Here is a 12,106-nt window from a genome sequence, read left to right as displayed (position 1 = left end):
TTATAGTTTTGTACTTTACAGCTAGGACTGTGATCCATTTTGAGTTAACTTTTTTAAGTCATATATTGTTTATTTCTCACATAACATCTACAACAAATTAAAAGTCATTCTTTACAAAATTCACAAATCAAACTATGGAGCATAAAATATTACAAAATTCAAAATTGTAAAGTCAATAATTAAGAATGTCAACTAATTATAACAGTAATTTGTTTAAGATAATTACACATCATTCTTCCTTGGAAAATAAATTTATTACAGCAACCTCAATATTTATTTGTAACTGTGTCTTATTCTATAGAAATCGCCATTGGGTGAGACTATATTTTCGTGATATTGTAGACCTTAAATCATGTTTAACAAATTTTCAATTTGGGAAGAAATTCTCCACTGGCAACCAATATGGACAGAGTCAAATATAAACTGAGAGCCAGATAAGTATTTGAAATGGTGTGCAGTAAATTAATGCTGCATGATCATGCTCCATGTAATGCGTTATTCCTTACTGTGTTCATCAGTCAATTTCAATTGTAAATTTTTATGTACTTGGTAGTAATTCATTTTTATAAATTTTAAGAGTATGTATGTCATCTAGGACAGAGGTCAGCAAATAATGGCTTACAAGCCAAATCTGATCCACCGTCTGTTTTTGTATAGCCCACAAGCTAAGAATGGCTTTTGCATTTTTAAATGACTGGAAAAATGTTAAACAGTAGTATTGCGTGACATGTAAAAATTTTATGAAATTAGAATTTCAACATCCATAAACAAAATTTTATTGGAACACAACCATTCTCATTTCCTTACATATTGTCTGTGGCTGCTTTTATACTACAATGGCAGAGCTGAGTAACTGAACAGAGATCATGTGGCCTACAAAGCCTAGAATATTTACTCTTTAACACCTTTACAAACTCCTAATCTAGAACTCTAAAAAGCCTGTGATAGTCTTTTAATATTGAAAACTTTAAAAATGTTAATAGTATATCATTATTATGTATTAGTAGTAATGGTTATATTATTACATTATTATTATATGTTATTATTGTGTATTATTATGATCTAGATATTATTGTATTAACATTGCATGTTATTATTCTTTATAGGTCTATATCAATTTATCTATTTATTTAGGTATCCAATTAAATCATCAGCGATTTCGAAAAAAGCATGACCTATTGCCTATAATTTAGATTTAGGGACATGTTATCAACTGTCTTCCCCATCACATATTTGACAAAGGTTTTTAAGATTTTATATTTGGTAAATGTGTTTTAAAATTTAAGATTTTATATTTGGTAAATGTGTTTGTAAAAGTTTTGGTTGTCAATTTTCTCTCTTTACTCTTCACCAGAGGGATGTTGTGCCAAATGTACAATACCTCTTTGCTTGAAATTTCCAAAGTGTACAGCGGAAACTTAAGGAAACCTCAGGCAAAGTTTGATTAATTTCTATAATTATAATGTTTAGACCCAATGTGTATGACCAAGGAACTACTGGATTGAATTGGAATATTCTATCCATAACCTCCCCCCATTCAGTCATATCTTAAAATTAGACTAGGACATGTAGAAAATATTGAAAAAGAAAATCGCTCCCAAGCACCATGGAAAAGAACACTACTCTTCTATGTAACAATAGTTCTGAGCTCAATGGGAACTGACTGAAGTGTGCCTTGATGAACATCACAAAATAAATGATATCAGAAATATGTCCTTTGCTAATATTCAATTATACATACTCTTGGGCATTGGCCCTGGAGTTAAAAAACTTAATCACAGTTTCGTGTCATTGTAATCTAAAAAGTGACCATTTACTTTCCCAATTTCACATTCTTCCTGACAGGGGTGAGTAACGAGGAAAATAAGAACATGGTGTGACTATCATAAATTATACAATATTTGGCAATTATTGAGTGCCATCAAAATACAGGATACACATCACCCCTGTTAAGGGCATTTGTGATCTAAATGTATGCAGAAACATATCCATTCTATAGCATTAGAGAGGCACAATGCAAAATGACTTTTTTCAACCCTAAAATAAATTCTTAACCAGAGAAAATAAAGGATTAGATTATTTAATACAATGAAAATAGTCACATTTCTATTAGCTTTCAGGAGCTAGTCTCCATATATATATGGCAGGTGAAGAGTTCCTTATGACGACACAATACCTACAGCAAAGGCAGCAGTGTTAGGTTTCATTTCTCAATAAACACTTGCAGAAACAGGCTCAATTCTCATATAATTAACAAATTTGATATGAGAAAGGTGGAGTAAATATTATTGTAGGCACCTGGCAGAGTGGGGTAAGGATCGGAGCAACTGCCTAAACACCAGATGAAAATATTTTAAAAGAATTATTTATTGGTCCCTAAATTCATAATTTAGGTTTGGTCCCCTGTGGAGATTCTAGCTTGCAAATTACTTAAATATTTGCTTAAAAAAAAAAACATTTTGTGACCTTAATCTCTAATCCTTTTTCATGAGAACAGTTGACAGCTACATGTAATTCTAATTATACCTTATCAACCAGACTTTGTTTTCTGTATTGTATAATTTTCACAATTTATTTCTAAATGTGTAAATATGACAAGAGATGCAATGCAAATGATAATTGTAACATCAATGATCACAAAACGAAATTCAACTTTACATTTAAAAATCCACTTTTCTCAGCTTTATTGAGGTACAATTAACAAACAAAATTGTATAAATTTAAGGTGTACAATGTGATGAGTCGATATACATATATATTGTAAAATGATTAGTACAATAAAGTTAGTTAACACATCCATCACCTCACATAGTTACTTTTGTGTGTGTGTGGTGAGAACATTTAAGATCTATGGTCTTAGCAAATTTCAAGTACGTAATACAGCATTGTTAACCATAGTCACCGTGCTATACATCAGGCTCCCAGAAGTTATTCATCTTATAACTGAAAATTTGCACCCTTTGACCAACATCTCCCCATTTCTCCCACCCCCAGCCACTGACCACCACCATTCTATTCTGTTTGTATGAGTTTGACTTTTTTAGATTCCACACATAAGTGAGATTGTACAGCATTTGTCTTTCTCTGCCTGACTTAGCAGAATGCCCTCAAGGTTTATTCACGTTGTCACAAATGGCAGGATTTCCTTCTTTTTCATGGGTCTATAATATTCCATTGTATACTTATACCACAATTTATTTATCCATTCATGCATTGACAGAAACTTAGGTTGTCTCCATGTCTTGGCTACTGTAAATAATGCATTGAACATGGGAGTGCACATATGGTGAGATATTGCTATCATTTCCTTCAGATAGATATATAGCAGAAGTAGAGGGGCTGGCCCCACAGCCGAGTGGTTAAGTTCGTGCACTCTGCTTCAGCGGCCCAGGGTTTCACCAGTTCGAATCCTGGGTGTGGACACGGCACTGCTCATCAACCCATGCTGAGGCGGCATCCCACATGACACAACTGGAAGGACCCACAACTAAAAATACACAACTATGCGCCGGGGGGCTTGGGGGAGAAAAAGGAAAAATAAAATCTTTAAAAGAAGTAGACGTGCTGAATCATATGGTAGTTCTATTTTTAAATTTTTTGGAACCTCCGTTCTCTTTTCCATAACGGCTGTACCAATTTACATTCCCATCAACAGTGCACAAGGGTTCTCTTTTCTCCAATCCTTGCCAGCACCTGCCATCTTTTGTCTGCCTTTGTGATCTGATGACTTTTTGTGGTGGTACGCTTTGATTCCTTTCTCCTAGTCTTTTTTTATATCCTCTAAAGGTTTTGATTTTATGGTTACCATGAAGCTTACATAAAAGGTCTTCTAATTATAACATCCTACTTTAAGCTGGTAACAACTTAACTTTGATAGCATACCAAAACCCTATACTTTTACTTCTCTCCCCCTCACATTTTCAGTTATTGATGTTAGAATTTACATCTTTTTTATATTATGCATCTAATAACAAATTATTGTAATTAAAGTTATTTTAGTACTTTTGTTTTCTATCTTTTATATTAGAGTTGAAAGTGATTTACATACCACCATTACAATATTAGAGGTCTAACTTTGACTATACGTTTACTTTTACTGGTGAGCTTTGTATATTCATGTTTTTATGTTGTTAATTAGAATCTTTTCACTTCATCTTGAAGAACTCTCTTTAGCATTTCTTGTAAGGCAGATCTAGTGATGACGAACTCTTCCAGCTTTTGTTTCTTTGGGAAATTCTTTATCTCCTCCCTAATTTCTATAGGACAGCTTTGCCAGGTATAGTATTTGTGGTTGGGCAGGTTTTTTCCCCAATATTTTGAATGTATCATCCCACTCTCTCCTGGACTGCAAAGTTTCTGCGGAGAAATCTATTCACAGAAGATTATAGGGGAGGCACTTTTTTATGTGACAAATCTCTTTTCTCTTGGCGTTTTCAAAATTCTCTTTCTCTGACTTTTGACAGTTTAATTATATTGTGTCTTGGTGTAGCCCTATTTGGGATTATTCTGAATTCTTTGTCCAGACAGTTCACAGATCTACATTTCTTTGGGATCGGTTCTTGGACCTTTATTAGTTTCCTTTGTTGATGTAATGTTTTTGATTCTTCACGATCCTCATATCCTTACACTGGCATCTGCACATTTGAGCAAGTGTTCTCTTCTTCCAGGATTTATAAGTTTCATTTGGCAAGGAAGGACCATCACCAGTCATCTCAGCCTGAAGTTCTGAACAGGCCAACTGGTACCACCCATGGGCAAGTGGTGCTTACTGTCGGGGTCTTTGTTTGGATGAGGTCACTGCCCATGCTCTGAGGTCCAAAGGGCCCGCTGGCTGGGCTCCATAGTCAAGTGGGTCTGTCATCTGGTCTCCACGGCCAGGTGGGGCCAGTGACTGGGCTCTGCAATTTCCTCTAGTCAAGCAAGGTCACTGGCTGTGTTCCTCAGTTGGGCGGTGCTGCTGGCTGGACTCTGAATTTAGGCAGGGCAGCATGCTGGGCTTTGAAATTGGGCAAGCCACTGGCTGTGCTCTACATTTGGGTGGGTTTTGCTGTCTGGGCTTCTTGCCTGGGCAAGGCTGCAGGCTGTGCTCGGCTATCCAGCAGGGCTATATGCTGGGCTCCACAGCCACGTGGAGGTAGGTTGGGTTCCAAGACTTTGCAGGGTCACTGTTTGGGCTTCCTGGTTGGGCAAGCCCAGAAGCTATGTTCTGCAGTTGGATGCCCTGCTGGCTCACCACTCTGCCTGTGTAGGGCTACAGGATGGGCTCCATGGCTGGGCTGGACTGCTTGCTTAGGATCCAATCTGGGTAGACCTGCCAATGTGCTCCCTGGCTAGATGAGACCACTGGCTCCACTCCACAGGTGGGCAGAACTGTTGGCTGTGCTCTCTGATAGGGCACCACTGCCATCTGGTACACAGTCCACCAAGATCCACCTGCTGGTTGCTGTGAGCCCCACCCTCCTTCTTGATTTCTACCTGATCCCAGGTGGTCTAGCCCTCCTGATTCTTCCAGTGTTCCCCATGAGACAGGATAGAAGTGGGCCTTGCAAGAAGCTTCCCAGAATGCTGGGGAACCTGGATGTTCACATTGAGGTCTCTCTTCCCCACTGGAGAACCCTCTCGGTGTGACTTTCTGCCGGCCTGGAGGAGGGGCTCTGTGGTCAAAGTGAAACTGCTCTTCTTATACTTCTGATGTTGTTTTTCTCAGTTTTTGTGGTCCAAGGTGGGTTCTTCAGCCTCACTCCCAGGTTCTGAGATTTTCCAAAGGCATTCTTGTCTGTGGATAGTTGCTAGTTGGTCTTTCTGTGAGGAAAACTAATGCTGGGAACCTCCTATTCAACTATCTTGTTGATTTCACTCTCCCAACCAGACTCTCTTTCTAGCATCCAGGGGGAAGTAGTAACTTCTAAAACTCACTCAAATCTACCAGACATTGCACATTTACAGTTTTTCCTTCATTGCCTTAAATAAAAATATATTTAGCTTTGTGAACTATCATATTTTTCACAATACAGTACAGAACACCAGTACCAGTGTTTAGTGGATCTGTATTCAATAGAGTAAAGTAAGATGTGTACTCTTTAAATAATTTAAAATATGTACTACTTTACTACTATACTATCTTATTACCACAATCCAAATTAAGGTCCAAATTTTAGCTAACATTAACATTAGCTATCAAAGCCTGATATGTACATACAAACGCATGCATTCAATACACATGTACACTGCATGGCTTTCTAAGATGCTATTGAAGCTATCACAAAGTGTGAATTAAGATGTTATTTTATTAAAAAAAGTTCTAATATTATATTACCTGTTTTCTTGTGTTCATTTGACCCAACAGCTCTCCTTTGCAACAGGATAATCTGAGGATGCTCTACATCATCCAGCTATGAAGTAGTTTTATAAAACCAGGTGTCCCATACAGACACTTACTCCAATGACCTGCTTTAATTCAGAATGTAACCCAACCAAATATATTTAATAGCGTGGCTAGGAAAATCACCACCATGGTTTATAAAACAGTGTCTCTGGAGAAAAGGAAGCGGACTCTTGGCTCTGCACAGAATCTTATTATTCCTATTTCCATTTCCCCCTCCTACATTGATAACAACTGATTAAACTGAATATGTTTTTTCATCTTGTAGCTGCAATCTCTATACACAAACTGATTAACTGAAATACCTACATTAATGTGATCAATATATTTGTCAATCTATAATGATGTAGGAGTTGATTTTCATAATTTTGGGAGTTGAGCACCTTGATTCATTCATAAACTATTATCTTTTTTCTAAATATTAGGGATTATTAATGTGGAAAAGAAAAAAGAATTAAGGGGGAAGGGCCACATAGAGAAAATTGATTTCCCTGCAGCATAATTAAGGAATACATTTGATTAAGGACCAAAGTGATGATGCAGGAGGGAATAAAAGCATTGATAATTGATAGAGATCTAGTGAAATAGGAAAGCAATTGTAAATAGACTATTTTGAACACAAAACTGACAATTCCAGTTACCATTACTGTTTTTAGTCCTTGACAGTTAAGATCTGAGGAATGATAAGCAATGTTTCAATAGCTGCATGTACTAGAAAATAATATTGCCTGCCACCAGAAGTTGCTCTCAGCACAGCTCTCCCCAAGCCAGCGACTTGAGCACATAGACAATCAAAGTGAGGAGTATTATCCTTCAAGAATTCTTTCCAGTAGTTCTCTTCCCCTCAATTTCCAGTTTCTACTGCCTCTTCCCTTTCTAATGGGATGCTTTTGGCCTCATCAAGTCCACCAGTCACTCCACAACACATCTTCAATTCATGTCCTGTAAAGGAATGCTAGGTTAGGTATCTGCACATAATCCCTCTTCAGGTATATGTATATACTGGATACATTCATATTACTGCCAATTGTTTAGAAGAATCAGCACTTTTCCAGCAGGAGAAAATTAAGGGATAACATTACTAATGGAGAATGGAGTTATACAGCCGACAGCATTTGACAGATTATTATTTTTTTTATTGCGGTAACAGTGGTTTATAACATTATGTAAATTTCAGATGTACATCATTATATATTTCGATTTCTGTGTAGATTACATCATGTTCACCACCCAACGACTAATTACAATCCATCACCACAGACATGTGCCTAGTCACCTCTTTCGCCCTCCTCCCTCCCCCCTTTCCCTCCGGTAACCACCAATCCAATCTTTGTTTCTGTGTGTTTGTTTATTGTTGTTTTTATCTTCGACTCATGAGTGAGATCATATGGTATTTGACTTTCTTCCTCTGATTTATTTCACTTTGCACAGTGCCCTCATGGTCCATCCACGTTGTCAGAAATAGCCGGATTTCATCGTTTCTTATGGCTGAGTAGTATTCTATTCTGTATGTATACCACATCTTCTTTATCCATTTGTCCCTTGATGGAGACCTTGGTTGCTTGCAAGTCTTGGCTATTGTGAATAATACTGCGATGAACATGGAGGTGCATGTATCTTTACGCCTTCGTGTTTTCGTGTTCTTTGGATAACTAACCAGCAGTGGAATAGCTGGATCATATGGTAAATCTATTTTTAATTGTTTGAGGAATCTCCATCCTGTTTTCCATAGTGGCTGGACCACTTTGCACTCCCACCAGCGGCGTATAAGGGTTCCCTTCTCTCCACATCTTCTCCAACACTTATTGTTTCCTGTCTTGTTAATGATAGACATTCTGACAGATTATTAATGAGCCTTTCCTCATGGGTTGTTTGTCGTGTAAGAAATCAGAACTTAAGAGTGCCATCTGCATTAGCAAAAGTGAAATGGCAATAATCTTTCTACGTAAAGAATATATCCCAAACCATTGATTCGCTTTACGATAAATGAGGTTTAAAATCATTTGGGAAGAAAGCAACAAAATGTCAGTATTTCCTAGAAAATTGAAACTCTCTAAATATGTTTAACTGACCTTAAATATTCAGAGACGTATTCAGAAAATGGCAAAAGCCTTCAAGAAAATAACTCAAGAGGACATTGTTTATTTTTAATGTATGAGCAAGAATTGGAGAATGAAAACGTCAGAGGGAAGGCAATAAGTGTGAATAATACACAGAAAACACTTTACAAACCTTCTACTTGAGAAATTGTGTTTTTTAACACTGGCTGGTTGAGGTAATTATCATATTTTTATGAAAGAGGCTTATCAGCAAATAAGCCACTGAGAGTGTGGAAGAAAAGTTTAGAAAATTAAAAAGTGAGAGCACATTACTCACGTCAAATTATGAAGAATAATGATCACATTAAATACGTTTATTCTATTAACACTCTGGGTTAACGTTATAGCAAGGTATAGAATCACAGGAACATTTTACAAGGATTATACTTTTTTCCTAACTTGACTGGAAAAACTTACAGTTGATTTTAGTGAAACAAAATATCAGCTTCAACCAAGGAATTCTGGATCTTTAGGTTAACTAACATAATTCCACCAAATATATTTTCCCTAAACATAGTTGTTATGTAGGAAAAGGGGTGAGAACCAGCAATTTCTGTATCTGTGACAACAGAAGTAAAGATCTCAAACAAAACATCATTGAATACATATGAATATTTCAAAGTAAAGATATTAATATATATTCTAATATCAACCCATTAGCAGCTAATTTTTCATTGGTCATATAAGCATTCTGTCAGTGAACAAAGTGAACCTAAACAGACTCTTGGGCCCCTGAGATTAAAGTCAATGTCTGTTGCAATCATTCAGCACAAAGCTGGACACGCATCATGTCCTAAATAGTTATTGATTAAATATTTGGCATGTCCCTGCCATTCTAACTCAATGTTCTCTATCTGTATCTGTGAATTCCATGGATCCGTTCTTGTGTTTACATCTAAATGAAAAATTACCGGACGCATTTTCAGGATTATCTTGATCTCTTTATAGCTCAATACAACCACACAGATACAGTGTCCACATTTGCATGTGGGTTTTGAGTTACACTGAGTGTGATTGCTGCTAGATTGGCATGTCCTGGTGTAAAAATGACAATCGTCCCATGTCCATCCTTATGGTCCTATTGATTTATTTTACCAGCTGCAAAGACTAAAATTTCCTTTCAAAGTGATGACTGGAATATGAAAAATAGTTTGATAGAACAACACTTCAGCACCTTCACTTATCAAAGGTATTGAGATTTTAATGATACTTCACGAAATCAACAAACAACATCAGAATAAATTATCACTTGACTTTTCACAAATTAATAAAAAAGAACATGGACAGACAGTATTTAAGTGATGGCTTCCACTACCTGAAAGCAGTTTCAACAGCCTCTTCCCTATGAACCCTCTTCATATGAATCATCATATGAGCTAAAGCGTGTCAATCATTTCAGTCAAGAAGAATGTATATTGAGCACGGCACACTCAAAAGAAAACGTGCATCTTGGCAACTAGATCTATTCTCAGCGAGAAGTAATTGTGTTTAAGGCAAAAAGCGTAATCTGATGCCTAATTGGAATTTCTTAATTTTAATTTTATTAGTTTTATAGTTGTATCTGCATATACTTATAAATTGTTAGTTTCACAGTTATAAACGCATGCCCTTAAGCATAGAGATTTTTATACCTGGCTTTACGTTTATGCATTTTAAGTAAAATTATAATAGTAATTTGTCACCATTGGGTGTCTTTGATTTTTTCTCCTTCTAAAGGAAACAGTTTAAATACACATTCAACATCTCTCCCATTCATTGCTTTAATTTGGAGAAATAACGAGACTAAAGCTTTTAATGGACCACTCAATACTTTAATTCATATTTTTGAGCCCCTTCTATGTGAAATTTAGCATCAAACAAGTTAAACAGTCTTTGGACTAAAGGACCTCATGGTCCAGCCAAATTTTCCAAACTATCTAGAGAGGAATCCTGTTCAGAGTGTCACTCTCTGCTTTACAAGATGTGTACTTGAGCATGTTACATCCTCTCTAATTTACAATTTCTTTGTCTGTAAAATATGGGTGATAACAATAAAAGTTAACTCAGAGGGTATCTGTAATGAGATAATGTAGAGTGAACAGCTCAAAGACAGATAATATTGATTTTGACTTGATAGATAATATTGATTTTGGATTGATATATCACTTTTCATGACCCCTCATTAAATGATTAATTTATACATATGCATGCACACACACACACACACACACACACACACATATATGGAGAGTGAGATAAGCCACCAACTGCTGCTACTCATGGTCCACTTCCTTATGAATACATCATCAAGCCTAGCGCATGCACTAATTTTTAAAGATGGGATTACATGGAACATTGAACAGCACTCAGCTGCAAAAAAAATGCAAATGTGAGGAGTTTATAGAACAAGTTTTTGTGTTAGGATGAATAAAAATACCTGGCATATAATAGATGTTCCGTAGAAATATACTGAATGAATGAGAGATAATCACTGACACTGAGTCAGAACTTATTGCCTAATATCAGTTGTGTAACTGTTAGTTCTGTAACAGGTTTAAATGATGAAGGGAACTGAAAGTCAAAAGAGTTTTTACAGATTATATAACTAGATTTTTTATTTGATGACCTGAATTTATTATAAATAATACTGTGATGGTTAATTTTATATGTCAACTTGACTGGGCCAGGGGCTAGCCAGATATTTAGTCAAATCTTATTCCGTGTGTGCCTGTGAGGGTGGTTTTCCATGAGATTAACATTTGAAACAGTAGACTGAGTAAAGCAGGCTGCTCTCCTGAATGTGGGTGAGCGTCACACAATCAATTGAAGGCCTGAATAGAACAAAAATGCTGACCCTCCTCTGAGGAAGAGGGAACTCTTCCTGCTGGACTGCCTTCAAGCTGGGACACTGGTTTTTTCCTGCCTTCAACTTGAACTTCCTGGGTCTCCAGCCTGCTGGCTTTGGGCTGGACCCACACCATCGGCATTCCTGGGTCTCAAGTTTGCTCCTTACAGATTTGGGGACTTGTCAGCTTTCATAATCACATGAACCAATTCCATATAGATAGATAGATAGATAGATAGATAGATAGATAGATAGATAGATAGATGTATATATGGTTCACTTCCTGTTCGTTCTGTTATTCTGGTGAACCATGACTAACACTGATATAATACAAACATTGACCACAAACATTTCAAAGAAATCTTTATCTTATAGTCCTATATTCATATTTTTAAAAAACATGATCTACTCTGAAGTTTTCTCATTCTATGTTTATATATAGTTTTATATTTCTCACGAAAGAAAAACTGAATGGAATGCTTTGCTTATATATATGTATATTTTCTTCATGGAAATCTGAGGTCCCAGCTCATGCTTGCTTATTGATTTCCCTCAGAAAAGTTAGTTTTTAAACCTTGGGTTTCTCTCAGTTATAATAAATATTTTACCATTACTTTCTTCCCTAGGAGGTAATGATGAGGGATGAAATATCTGAGAAACACCATTATCATTCCTTAGTATACACATAACCATTTTTATTATTTCAAGTATTTGAAGTGTAAAATTGTAGGTAGAAATTAATTATTAAATAATCTTGGGAAATAATGAGAAAATGTTCTACAACATCAAGACTCCTACTTA

The sequence above is a fragment of the Equus asinus genome, chromosome X (genome assembly GCF_041296235.1).
Source record: "Equus asinus isolate D_3611 breed Donkey chromosome X, EquAss-T2T_v2, whole genome shotgun sequence".
Lineage (NCBI taxonomy): Eukaryota > Metazoa > Chordata > Mammalia > Perissodactyla > Equidae > Equus > Equus asinus.
Note: the sequence above shows the minus strand (reverse complement) of the source record.